Source organism: Mycteria americana, chromosome 2, assembly GCF_035582795.1.
Source record: "Mycteria americana isolate JAX WOST 10 ecotype Jacksonville Zoo and Gardens chromosome 2, USCA_MyAme_1.0, whole genome shotgun sequence".
NCBI classification, from domain to species: Eukaryota; Metazoa; Chordata; class Aves; order Ciconiiformes; family Ciconiidae; genus Mycteria; species Mycteria americana.
This window is the reverse complement of record NC_134366.1, coordinates 59103794-59118349: the sequence shown is the minus strand read 5'-3', so window position 1 is coordinate 59118349 and position 14556 is coordinate 59103794. Positions and strand designations below refer to the sequence as shown.

Below are 14556 nucleotides of genomic sequence, written 5' to 3'. Positions count from 1 at the left end.
CTTTTATTCTGCAATTAAAAGTTTCATGTCTTTTCCTTTATTTTCAAATGGTTCTGTGGGGGTTGGGGGATCTTTTTGGTTTTGTGATTTGGAGTTTTTTAGATAAAGCAAAACAAGGTACTTTTTTTTTTTTAAAGATAAGATTTCATGCATAAATGTATTCAACAGTTCCTGCTGTCACCGGAATCGGGAATAAACCTCTTAACATCAATGTAGCATTAAGAAGCAGGCATTCTCTTTATTGCACCGCTGGATGCACGGGGGATCCTTCCGCCTAACATGCATACCAGTTTACACAGATCTAGGTTCATTTATACAGTATATCTTTCCATATACATAGGTTTTCAAACTACTAGGCAGGACTATGTTAATTATAGCTTACATAATGATGATTTAGCATAACGCATGCTCAGTTTTTCACGTGGGGGTCCTCTGGTGGTTGCTGGTGGTCGTAGACCCCAAACCCATGCTTTTCAGGTCATGAATTCAGGGTCATTCTTCCTTTTAAGGCTTAATTTTCTCCATTGTTAAATATCACTTGCTGGAAGATCTGGTTTTACCAGGATATTCTTAGGTTTTCTTTTGTTTCTTCTTGGTTGACCCTTTGAACTTTATTCTTTACATGTTCCTCACTTATTTTCCAACACTGCTTTTAAATTTATTTACATGTAGAAAAGCCATGATCATCTGCAGGGAAAGTATTTTGTGTTTAATGTTGGTTTAGATTTTTGTCAAAGCATGAATAGCAGTGATTTTTATATTAAGTCTGATTTTTAGTCCTAGGCTTACAGGACTTACTTTGTAGGAGTAACTCCTACAACTCCTGTAACTCCTAGGAGTTACAATACAGTCTTTACTGTTCTTGGAATTTACTAGAAGCAAACTTAAAGTTGCCTTAGATCTATCAAAATCAGTAACTTTGTCTGTAGCTTTTTAAAAATTATATTACAGGATTTTCTTTGAAGTATAGCTTAATTTTCTTCTGTTTCTCTAGATTCTCTTGTGTGTCGGGGAATGGAGGGAGAGGGGAACCAGCTGCAGCCTCTTTTAACATGGCTCTAACTTAATTAGAACCAGAGATTTCTTTCACAGATGTTAACTTTAGATATTGACACGTTCATGTTGTGTGTCAGCAGGGAATCAAGCCCTTAGTTTCTAGTTTCATCTGTTTTACTTACTGCATCTCTTTAAACTTTTGTTTAAAAGTAGGCAAATGGGCATTTTTCCAAACGCAACTGATCAAGAAAAAAGAAACTTCCTGAGACTTTTTAAAAGGAATGTTTGTTTGGTTTGGGTTTTGTTTTTTAGTTTTTTTTAAATCCGCCTGTGAACTGTGTGGGTTTATGTTTTATTTTTCTCATGTAAATAGTTGACCACCTTCTTATGTCATTAAAATGGTCTTGGATTAAACCTACTGACTTCAAGTTGCATGTTTAGTTTTTTTTTTTCCCTTTTCTTTCTGAACCCACTTCACTTTAATATGTTTCCAGTAGCATGTTTTGAAGTTGTTGTCTGCCATTACATGCCTGTATTCAGGTAGCATTACATGAAAGAGCATAATTAGGCTGTAGATGAAAACAAGGCATCGACTTTTATGTGGTATTCTGTTTGGTTTGTCCAAATAAATCTGCATAAGTACTGTTAGGGAAAAGAACAGCCTGGTAACTGAGAGTACATTTGTTTTGAAATAAGTAGATGGTATGAAAAATGAAACTTTTTTTGTTTGTTTGAATTATCTCATCTGGAAATTCAGTTGTTACTTCATTTTTCTCATGATGGCCAGGCCAGAAAAAAGTCTGTTTTGCTTCTGATATCAGGATGCTTTGAAGGCCACGCGCAAAACTGAAAAGCTCTTGTGGTAAACTGACGAAGAAGCGAGCTTTGAATTTCTGGTGGTTCTTCTACATCATCAATGTATGATGCAGAGGAACAGAACTGGAATATTCTTTCTTCAAGCTGTTTGGGAAAATCACTGTTGTGCCTCTTTCTGAGGTATCAATCCCGAAATGATCATTAATGACATACTTATTCCTATTTGTATTCTTGTATTGGACTTGCTTCTTGTATTTGGACTATTTTGGAAAAAAGCGCTTGAATTTTGGCCTTGAAGCAATCTGTTCCCAGCTCAGCTAGGCTGTGGTATTTTCTCATTACAGAATTTCATTAACATTAATAGTTGATATGTTCCTCTGCTAGGATAACAAAATACGGGGCAGGGAGACAAGAATACAAGCCTTTAATGTAACTGGGAGCAATGGTGAGGTTTTCTTTGACATGATTGAGTAAAAATGCTGATGCAGGAGCTAATCATCACTTAGGTCAGATCCACTTTTAAAAATAAATTTCTCTTTAATTATTCTTAGAAAACCTGGATTTAAAACCAAAAGAAATTATTTCTGAGTGGGAAAGTAAGGTTTTTGCTTTACCTTTTCATGATGTTTTTCTCCTTTAATTGTTTCTTAATGGAAGGAAGGAGAAATGAAGTATATGTAGGAAGTTAGAGATCTGAAAGATGCAAAAAAATGTTGTGCTTTTTATTTGAAAAGGACTATAATCCTTTGCTTTGATTTTTTATGATTGTATTCTCTAATCAAACAGCTATGCATCGGTCTTGCAAATACCTATAGGGCATAACAGTGTCTGGCTGGATTCACAATAGATAAAAAATGGATAATGGAAGATAATAAACTGTTTGTGTTTGTCTCTTGAAAGCAAACTTTTCTTGCTGTATTTCATTGCTCAGGTTGTTTTATGAAAGGAAGATCTGTTTATTTACCTTTGGATAATATATTTGAACATATTTAGTTTAAAGGTAGGAAGATACTCATGTGTTTCCCAAGACAGGGGGACAAATATTTCAAGCGTTTTTTTCATTCAATGTTCTAAGCAGATGACAAGAGAGTTTCCCATGGTCGTGCTGGATGTTGGGCAAGCTGTTTTTTTCTCTCTCCCTCTCATTCTTTCCCCTTTCTAGGGAGCTTAAGGGAGCTTCCTGTTAAGGCTTAGTAGCCTGTAATTTGGGCATGATCCCATCTTCTCTCCAGGGTAGTGCTGTGCAGGGAAGTGTCTGCGTTTCTGTCTGTGCTGCATTCAGTAGCTGAACTCCTTACAACTCCTGCAAGTTGTTAATGCTATGAGACATTAGCCCATTCTCATAGGAATTTTCTGTACTCGTATATTGAAGAAATTAGATCAGGTAGATAGGATGTTAGTGCTGTTCTAAGAGTAACCATGCTGGTTAAGAATTTTGATGTTATATTAACTTTTGCTCTGGAAAAATGAAATACCTATGACTACAACTGCCTGGTTTTACAGAGTGTTGGATCTGGAAGGGTTGATGCCTATAGAAAGTGAAGTTCCCTGCATATGTGGTCCTTGATTGTCCTGCTAATGTCTGGCTGGATAAAACACCAGTACTGCTACAGTTTAGAATAAACTTCCCTAAATCTATATGCAGACAATTTTTTTGCTTCTTTTAACTGGAAAAAAATCTATTGGTAGAAAGGAACTAATTAGTAGAGAGGTAGAAAGGACTAACAGCATCTTCTCTGTTTTTTTTTAGGAAGAACAGATTGGCATGTATGCGTTGTACAGCAAGAACAAGCCACAGTCGGTTGCCTTGCTAACCAGCCATGGAAATGCTGTCTTTAAAGTAATTACTGTCTAGTTCCTCACTTCATGTAAGTTGTGTGATCATTTTACTTACTTGTTGATTTTATAGTCATTCAGGGAACATAGCTTAGCAGCATTTACCTATTTCTGCTACTTCTGCAGAATAAGCAACAGAATCTGTGTGATAAGATGGATTTGGCCTCCTATTTGTTGAAGCCCATTCAAAGAATGAGCAAGTGTGCACTTCTACTGAAAGATATAATCAAGGAGTGCACAAAAGCCCAGGAGCAGGAACTCAGTGATCTGAGGGCTGCTGAGGAGATGGTGAAATTCCAACTACACTGTGGAAACTACCTGCTTGCTATGGATGCTATTCAAGGATGTGATGTAAGCATTTTCCCATTGTTACGTTGCTGTTCACTTGACTTTCCTGCCATGGTTTTTCTCCAAGGTAGCACGTCACCAAGAGAGACAGAAAGGAGTGCTTTAACACCTATGATTTGTCATGCTCTGGGGCTTGTAAGACTCAGCTATGAATCAAAATCCTGAAGTGCCCAGTGCTGTACACCATAATTAAGAAAACAGTGTGTAGGGCGAAGCCATGCCTATCCTAAAATGCTTCTGCTTGTAGGACATGTGTGCAGCAGAGGGCCTAGACATGCTGTTTGGCTCTGGAATTGCATGTGAGCATGATGAAGAGATACCTGAACCTTTCAGTTATCCAACAGATCTGAAAGCAGTTCTAGCAGATTCACATTACTCTGTTTTAATCAGCAATGCAGATGCATCTGTGCACCCAGAGCAACACGTTCTCAGAATGTTATGCCATGTTTCCCTGTAGCTTACCTTACTTTCAGCTCTAGAGTAGACATACTCTCCCCTCCTCCTTCCTTAGACATGGTGAAATCAATGCAGCCTTCTCTTATCTGTCAGAACTTTGTCATTTTCTCTCAACAGGTTAATTTGAAAGAGCAAGGGAAACTGCAATGTCAGGATGAGTTTATTGTTTGCTATGGAAGGAAGAAGTATTTGAGGCACATCTTCTTCTTTGAAGATCTTGTTTAGCAAAACAAGAAAGATTAATGGGGGATATGACATCTATATGTACAAACAGTTATTCAAGGTAAATTAAATCCTGTTGTCCTGTTAGGGGAATTATATAATGCACAGTGCTCCTTTCTCAATAGCCTGCCCTAAACAGGGACATGCTCTCTTTAGCACTATTGGTGAATGGACCAGCATCCAGCTGTAAATTTCATTACAAATAATTTTTTACTATTATTGTTCTAGGGAAAAGATATTAAGCTGTTTTTTTCAAAGTTCGGAGAAGCTCTGAGGAAGCAAAATATGGATATTTTGTTTTTCTATGTCCTAAGTGCATAAGAAACGCAAAATGCTTAAGAGTCTTACCATTTAGAAAACAAGGGGTGAATATATAAAGTTCTAATTTGCAGTCACTTGGATTGAGAATACAGACATGTCCACTGTTGTTTGTGGATTATGGTTTGCCAAAATACTGATACATATGCTTAATTTAAGTGCATGTTTAAAGTGCTGTAGCCATAGAATTGGAGCCATCACCGGAGATCACCTTGCACCTGTGATGCCAGCTGGTCTGTCTTCAACTGGTAGAAGCTGAATAGTGACTCAACTACTACATCCAGGGTTAAAGACTCAGTTTAACTGAATTAACTTCAATCCTCTGATCATTAGAGGATGCATGCTAGCTTCTAGCAGCAACACTGCTGTGTCCCTGCGCTCTTTAGAAGGAAATCATGCAAGTAAGACACAAACTGCTGACTCGTACGAAAACAAGTCTCCAGCTGGAAGCGCTTGCAGGTTCATAACCAAGAAATCAAGATGCAGAGCTCTCTCAATTAAGATGCATGACATGAAGAAATTAGTTTGCTCTGTTTGTAGTAAACATCAAATTGTTTTGTATCTTTCAGACAGCCGAGAGTGGAATGATAGAGAATGTTGGAGATAGTGGTCTGAGGTTTGAAATTTGGTTTCAAAGGAGAAGATAATCCCAGGACAAGTACATCCTTCAAGCAAACTCAGGAGAAATTAAAATTACATGGACTAATATCATAGGAAAGATTCTTTGGAGACAGGCTCTGAGGAATGGAGGTATGCAGTCTGTAAAGAGGTTTCAGTTGGTAATTTCTTGTTCTAGCCAGGCAGACTGACCTCTACCAGAGTGAAACAGATCTTATGCATCTTAAGCTAACAGAAATCTTCAGGTTAAGCAAGACACACTTGAAAACAGCAGATGCGTAAAGTAGAAGCTTAGTATTTCCACACCTAGGAGTGATGCTTGTTAAAGAATTTGGTTGCATGTGCTTTATATGCAAGTTGCAGGACCATAAATTGATCTGTTATCTTTTATTTGGTTCTATCTTGTCTGATGAAGATTTATTTAGAAGAGAAAATGTATGGGCTGGCAAAAGTCAGGGAAGTACCTGAACTTCAGACATATGTGAGGGCTTGTTCTTTCCTGGTATTGACAGTCTCAGATATGAAGGGGAGAGACTTCCCCCTGTTAGCCGAAAGAGAGAGATTTTAAATATCAGTTTTGAGAGTGAGATTAGACAAGATAACCATGCTGGTTTAACACTTCCTTCCCTGGAAAGGAAGAGGGAGCCTCAGTGGTCTGCTGTAGCTTCTCCTTCACTCTCGTGCCACCCTTCATGCTTTAGTATTGCTGCTTATCTGACCCCTCAGTAAACCAGTACTTCTTTGATTCACAGACTAATTTTCTGTTGGCTTAGGTACGTTGTGAGATGTCACCATGATTTTAGAAATAAACACTCCCTTATTTTATTCATTCTCACTGTACAGTATCGGTGATCCCATCTGTTCTGCAGTCATGCATACTCTTAGAAAAAAATAAGGCAAAATCAAACTTTAAAAATTCAGTCTTTCCTCTTCTCTTTCCTCAAAGACAAAAGCCTTAAACAAGGAAATGGGAAACAAATCTTTCTTGAGTTTTAAGCCTTCTCTATTAGCAATAAGAAAAAGTATAACTTCATTCCTTTCTGGAAATAAACTGTTAATTAGCAGTTAAATGTTTCACTTAGGAAAAGAAGAATATTTAAGAAGTGATCTGAAGGTGCTGAAACCTGCTGGACAAATACTTCTGTGAAAATAGTCAAGGGCAATAATAAACATTACACATCAAGCAGGGTTTCATGATCCTTGTTCTCTAGGCACGTTGTTCTCTAGGGTTTTTAATCAATATTTATTTTAAGGGTGATCACTTAGAAACCTCTGTAGAATTCTAGGATTCTTCCTTTGTAGAAGCCTTAACCGAAGACTCCTTTAAGTCCCCTGGAAAGGGGAGTGTAGAAAGGGAAAGTGTAGAATCCTACAAAGTTTTCTAAGTGATCATAAAAGTTTTGCATCATACTTTAGCCAACTAATTTTTGTTAGCCTGTGTCCTGTCGTTTAAAACTGAAAGTCACTACAAATCGTAACTTCCCTATTCCACATTTTTAAAATGTCTGTTTTCACCACGAGACGTCATCACAGCTTTATCTGACTAATTTGCAACTTATTTTCTGATGTGTCAATAAAGCAGATGCAAAGAAATTTTTGTGCATGCTGATTGAAACCAAAGCAATAACTGTATACCTTTTGGTGATCTGTGTTACAGTATCCATGTGCAGTGAAGGTGACCGTAAAATTAATGCTAAAAATATTTTTCAGATTCCTCCAGGTTATTTTGAAGATAAGTAAGATTTATTTTTAAATTTAACCTTTTTTTAACCAGACCCCACTGAAAAATGTTTGCTAAATGCTGCAAGTTCAAGAATGTAATCTCACAGGTATACCATCTTACTTAGATGGGAATTTTCTGTACCTTGTTTCCTTCTGAAGGGTATAACACAAAACATAAATTGAAGGAGTAGAAGGAAGGGTGAAGATAGGTGCAAGAAGATTCACTAAAGTCAGTGCAGCAACATCTAAAAATAATGAAATCATAGCAGTTTCTGTTTTATTTTTCCATTTCTCTTTGCTGTTCTGCTGGTGGCTAACTTTAAAAGTCTTTGTTCACAAGAAGAGAAAAAATTTCAGTGAGAAAACAACAATAAACTTGAAACTGAAATGAAAGTAGTAAATATATTCAAGGAGATATTGTCTAGATCTGTTGCTAATTCTGGTGCCTCTTTCTTTTCTTCCTTCCATCCCGTGAAAATTTTTAGCTACAGGACAAATCAGATAGATCCTTCTAAGTTCTGATAGTATGGGGATACTTCCTTACAGCTTTGTTGAATCTAGTACTGTTCTTCTCTAGGTCTCCACCACATCACAGTGGACATACATGCTGGATGAATGTGCTTGGCATGTTTTCTGTCATTTTGAAAAAATGCTGTGCATGTTGGACTTGCCAGTCTTGCAGTTTTTCATTGGCCCTGCACACTTGATTGTGCCACATCTTATCTGGCTCTACCCTCACAAGAAAGTGCCTCTGTTCTTTACTTGTGGAAGGGATTTCAGGAAAGTTTGCACTTACCTTTCCAGGCATGAAGCTGGGCAAATAAACACCACCCTCTCTTTTCTACTTTATTGGCAGCACCAAAATATTTTTGAGGTATAGTTGGGAGGTTTGTTAGCATGCATGTCGCTCAGTTTTCAATAGAAGACCACTTGTGTAATACCCAGGAGGTACTGCTACCTCTCAGTAGCAGTTTTAGTACAAATATAAAGTGTAAGTCCCTACAGAATAAGTCTAACTCTTGGGTATTACTTTTGGTCTGAAGGCAATGATTTCTGCTTTGGAATTCAAATTAGCTGACCAGAGGAAAGTAATGTCTTGAACACTGACAAAGCTATCATGGGAAAAATCATCACATTGTTTCCCTTTGAAAGAAATCTTTACATTGCTAGGAGGTGACAAAGCAAGTTTGTACTATAACTGAAGTAGTTCAGAGGGACTCAGTTGTGATGGTGACAGTATGGGCAAAGAGGGGAGAGACGCATCCTTGAAATCTCTTTTATATTTCTAAAGAAAATAACAGCAAAAGCACCGAGCTTCAGGAAGACTTGCTCCTGTTATTTTGTACTTAATAGATTTCTGGCAGGGAGTCAGTCAGGAATTACCTATAGGAAATGTCTGATAGTTTAAGATGTTTTATTTCTGCAGTAAATCTTCAAAGAGCTTCCTAAAATTTATTTGTGTACAACATTCATTTTAGATCTTCGAATGCAAGAGATGGTATCAATGGGAATAGGCAATAAACCTTTCATGGATATCAAACCCAGTGAAGCAGCCATAGGCAATCAAGCTATTGACTACATCATGAAGGGAAGAGGTATGATATAGTACCCGTGCCATAAGGACTCTCTTCTTCCCTGCATCTGGGTCCAGTCAGAAGACAGCCTTCAATAATTGCTTCATATCCTTTCTTTCTTCTTCAAGAAAGTTGAGAATAGAGTATATCACTGCATTTCTTCTTCCCCTGTCAAAAGAGCTTCAAGATAGTCCTAGAACTGAATAGATTTTATCACAGTTTACTAAGATTGTTTGTGTAGTAGATGATACTTGGTCAAATGTAAATTCTCAGTGTTGTTCCTGATCCTGTTTTCAAGATAATGTTCCCCCCTTTTTTTCCATAATGACCCAAATGTCTTTTTCTTACAGAGCCAAGATCTCGAGCATCAGTAGCAATGTCTGTCTTTGACCATTCCACACCACTAAGGAGACCACATTCTACTATCAGGAGTAGTAGCACATCTTCCTCAAGCAGCCAGACATCATCATCCATTCTCGGTTCATTGAGCCTGCATGTCTGCTCCAGCCCATCATGTCAGGGTTCTTAGGACTACCCTTCTACCACTGTTCATATGATATTAGCACCTCCATTGAGGAAGATGAACTGGAGCAGGAAACAGGAAGTCAGCCTTCAATGAGTAAGCTGAACAGATATTTTTCACATGGTCGGTGGTTCAGGTTGTTAAGGGACACATTTACAGCTGTTCAGTAGCACAGCGGAATATCAATGAATTGTAATTTCTGACTTAAAATTGTATCATTGCTTAAATGAACTATATGTCATGTATTAGTAGCAACTCCCAATGCACTCTAAATGTATCCCTGATGCTCAGATAGGGGCAGATCCTTGTGTCACTATTGAGGCACTATGTTTCTCCTGCCTTCAAGAACAACATTCTTCCCATTTTTTACTTTAGCAGCACATAGAATCATAGAATCATTTAGGTTGGAAAAGACCTTTAAGATCATAGAGTCCAACCGAAAACCTAACACTGCCAAGTCTACCGCTAAACTATGTCCGTAAGTGCCACATCTACATGTCTTTTGATTACCTCCAATGATGATGACTCAACCACTTCCCTGGGCAGACCTGTTCAAACGCTTGATAACCCTTTTGGAAATTTTCCTAATATCCAATGTGAACCTCCCCTGGCGCAACTTGAGGCCGTTTCCTCTTGTCCTATCACTTGTTACTTGGAAAAAGAGACCAACCCCCACCTCTCTACAACCTCCTTTCAGGTAGTTATAGGGAGTGATAAGGTCTCCCCTGAGCCTCCTTTTCTCCAGGCTAAACAATCCCACTTCCCTCAGCCGCTCCTTACAGGACTTGTTCTCCAGACCCTTCACCAGCTTTGTTGCTCTTCTTTGGACACATGCGTTGTAATGACAGTGTTTCATCAATGTACTGTGGTGTCAGACAGGTAAATAGTGCAAGTCCAGAGGCATTGTCTTTCATGTTATTAACATTCAGTTACATCATCTTTGGAGGTTTATGTTCAGTTTGGGACAAAAATGGTCTTAGATTTTGGAAACCAGGTGTTTACTTTCTTCTGTTGTATTGTTGGAGTTCATGCTGATTTACAGTGCATTTCACTTTTTGTGTGCTCTTATTCCTGTTCATAGTCACAGACAGTTTGGAGTCATCTCAGTGCACTTCAGGTGAAAGTGTGAGTGGTTTTAGTAATTCTGCCTGTTCTGAGTTGTCACAGCTTACTACAGAGAAGTTTTTGAATGAAGGTATTTCAAGTGCTAGTTCCAAATAGTCCTCGCAGTGCACGCCTCCTCTTCTCCCTGAGAAGAATCACGCATCAAAGTACAACAGGCAGTATGTTACACCTGTAAGTAGTTACTGGCAAAAAGCCAGTCAATTTTTATTTTGCATATCTTTGTTATCTTAGAAAAATGGCAATATTGAACTAATGCTGAGGTCTCCTGAAGATCCAGATCCTGCAGATGTCAAACTACTCTCCGTGGGATGAGTAACTAAATTAAACTATCACTTGCCTACCTGCAGTATTTTGATTGCTTTTGTGTTGCAAAATTGCCATGTTTTGCTTTGTGTTGCAATGGTGACATAACTGGGTATAAGTACAATAGGCTTTGGCTTTTAGCATCTTACCCCATACAGTGTTATTTTACACTTCTGTTGTTGATGCATTTAAAAATCCATCTTTTAGAATCAGTTTTGGAGAAACTAGAAATATTAGTCCAACGAACACAGTTGTCAAATGATTTTTTTTTCTAACTGAATTTACTTAAAGCAATTCACTAATTTAATCTTCTGCCTTCAGTTACGTTTTTGCTGAGGGACTTGATTGAGTAACAAACCAGATTCTACCCCACATTAACTCATGGTGTAATTCATTACATGAGTGCCAACATTTATCTTTAAGTTATCTTATTGGCCCTCTTCTACCATGCTGTGCTACGTTTTTCTGGGAATGGTGATATACATCTTTTAGTAACACTTCTCATGACAGAAGTCCAAGCCCAGTGTGAGGACAGCAGAGTCTGGCCTCATAAGTTTGGTTTAAACAGTTGAGATAGCATTACAGGAATAAATTGCATCAATTCTGATTGTAATTCAGCACAGGTTTTGAGATGGCATATATTCTGGCTGAAATGAAATTTTTTTATAGCAATACGCTCTGTTCTTTTGGACAGACTTTTCAGATCTGAAGACTTTATGAAAGAGTGTCCAGATGCAAAAGACATGAATACATAGGAGAGTATGAACACCCAGAACATCAGTTCTGTTAAAAGCTCTGAATATCAAATGGACAGTCTCTTCTGAACACCTGTTACAGGCTGTCATCAGAAAGACATCACTACACTGATTTTTCTGTTACACCAGCTCCTCCTAGAAACTGGAACTTGAGACCGGGCATTTCTGTCTGTAGAGCTACTTGTGACATTCAGATAACATTTGTATGCAAATAAAGACTATCTTGAACACGAATACATTTACAGTTACAAAAGAGAGCAAAATGGAACACTGTCCAATGGGTTATGCACCCAAAGAGGCAGAGGCCTCTTTATTTAGTTACATATTTAGTTATAATATTTATTTATAACTAAATAGTTACTTTATTTAGTTATAATAGGCAGAGGCCTATTATTTAGTTACAAAGAGACTTGTAGTTAATCAGGCACAACAAACACTGCAAGTTCAACATTAGATAGAAGTACCAGTAATTTTAACAATATATTGTAATGCTGATGCAAACGAGGTCAAAGATTGCATGCTGCTAAATGAGTGCTAGTCAGTCAGAGCAATGAGCTCTTTAAGCTTAATTCCCTTATACATGAATTCTAAAGTAAGGTGCAGGCCTATTTAACCTATAATAAAAATCCCTGTTGTCTCAAGGAAGCAGTGGCAGCAAGATGCCCATAGTGTTTGATCCCCTGATGTTTGCAAGATTCTGTGAGGATAAAAAAAGTGTATCATGTAAGGACTTCTGGATCCTGCAAGCACATGAATTTACAATCAAAATTGACATCTGACATCTAACTACAGTTGGATACAGCTGTGCATTACCAGCATTTCTGTGTATGCGTCCAGCTAGATAGAGAGAAATATAATCCTGGTAAAATCAGTTTTGGAATTTCAGAATAGCTGAGTGCACTGCATTCACTGCATACATGCATATATTTGCATGTATACAAATGTGACTGGCTGAGGTCTGCAAATTAATTCAAGGAAGTAGGCAAAGTAAAAGGAAATATTACTGTTACTAAAAGTAATAGTGTTTTATAAGGAGATAGGAAGGCACAGTGTTAAACCAGATTCTCTTTATTAGTCAAATATGCAGGTAAAATAGCATTACTATTCCCAGCTGGTATTTGTTTTTTATTAGGAACATACGTAGATCTGTTTCATATATATGGCAGAAAAGGGACTCTGAAGAGCTCTACTTCATTTTGGATTAGACCAAGGCTAACATGCTAGCCAACATGGATCCGAGGCCAACATACTCTGTTGAAGTATTCCTCTACACAGCCTGTACCCGGAGATTGCTCTACTTTATCCTTCTTCATCCCAGTCATCAGCAATGACCCCTATTAACTTTAGTAGCCAGCCAGCTGGGAAACCAAGAGCACTGCCTCTGAGGTATTCCAGCCTAAGCTTGGCATGCATTGTCTGTGTTAGTTCACAGCAGTCTTGCAGGTTGGGAGTGGTGTTAGTGCTGAGCTTGGCTTCGATTTTTATACATACTGAGATTAATGTGTTTCCTTAAAGTGCTTCTCCTTTACAGTTAACATGTTGCTATATCTCTGCTCTGCTTTACAGTTAACATGTTGCTATATCTCTGCTTCTCCAGCTTTGTCAAAGGAGCACTTTTGTGGAAATTGGGAAGTTCCTCATCAAGAAAATTGCTGTTCTGAGTCACTAAGTATAATCCTTATATGACACAAGAGAACATCAATAAGAGGAAGGGAGTGCTTAGAAATGCTTTTTCTAACTATTCCATGACCAAAGAGAATGTTATATTGACGGATTCCTGTACCAAAAAAACCCCATTCTTGTGAGCTTTTTTTTATGGATTAATGTGATCAGGTCATTCCCACTAAGCAGTAAGGTTGGTTTTAAATAGATTTCCCTTTTCCTTTCCATCAGAACAAAACCTCTCATGTATTAGATCTCTCAACAGTTGTTTGATTGACAGGCATAAATGAGTAACTAACAGTTTTTTTCTCTTCAGTACTAGAATGATCAAGGGAAAATAATAAAAAGGAAAACTCTGCTTGTTGCCATGTTAGTTTTAAAATAGTAAACTAAATTGAGGCATGGCTGGCTAAAGCTGGCTTGTGTGCTTTAACAATATTAGAAAACTTTTTGAGCTTGAATCACCTCTGTAACACCTTTTGTAAGGGTAGTCTGGTGTAAACCTTATGTGTATCTCCTTCTTGTAAGTTGTTCTCTTATTTCACTTGAATCATAGAATCATAGAGTCGTTTAGGTTGGAAAAGACCATTAAGATCATCAAGTCCAACCATTAACCTAGTACTGCCAAGTCCACCACTAAACCATGTCCCTAAGCACCACATCTACACGTCTTTTAAATGTTCAGTATTTCTCAGACCACTGTCACTTTCATGCAGCAGCTTGCTTTGGGAGCTGCTTATAAGAATATGAAATGATGTACTATCATGGATTAAACCCATTCTCTGACATAAAGCAGAGCAATGCATTTTTACCTGTGTTTTGTGATGCATGTGTGTTAGATATGTACAGACAGGTGTTTCAAGTACTTCATTTTAAACAATGATGTTTGTACCAATGCAATAATCAAACAGAAAATGTGCAAATGCACTTCTGACTTAATACCCTTTTGGACTGGATCAGATTGTTCAAGCTATGGAAGGCTCCCAGACTCTTTGGGTGTATGGAAGGCTGAGTTGGCCACAAGGGTTTTAGTCTGTCACTATGGGGCAAATAAAACCTCTAGCACTGCTCTGTTAACTCTCCTGCTTCCCATGCTTATTATCAGCCTTTGTCATCTCTGAGTTACCTACAGATAGCGTCATAATGAGCTGTTCCATTGTGTTAGTTTTCAGAGAATTAGGCATGAGCTGTCTCCATCTTTCTGACCGTGGGGACCAACAAGTACAATTCCAGGCTATATTTCATGTAGGGTGGGCTACAAACACAACCTGTTTTTGTGCAA

At 37.9% G+C, this 14556-nt stretch overlaps 1 long non-coding RNA gene across 2 annotated transcripts in view; it reads left to right on the top strand.

The window, feature by feature from the left end:
- Positions 1-14556, top strand: part of LOC142406661 (uncharacterized) — a 48151-nt gene that overhangs the window by 30058 nt on the left and 3537 nt on the right. Inside the window, exons 2-7 of one of the 2 annotated variants that reach the window (XR_012774651.1) lie at positions 3563-3680; positions 3775-3999; positions 4570-4735; positions 5562-5742; positions 8811-8927; positions 9257-9525. This is a non-coding gene — a long non-coding RNA (uncharacterized LOC142406661). The remainder of the gene's footprint in view (positions 1-3562; positions 3681-3774; positions 4000-4569; positions 4736-5561; positions 5743-8810; positions 8928-9256; positions 9526-14556) is intronic. The other variant, XR_012774652.1, reaches the window with a different exon arrangement.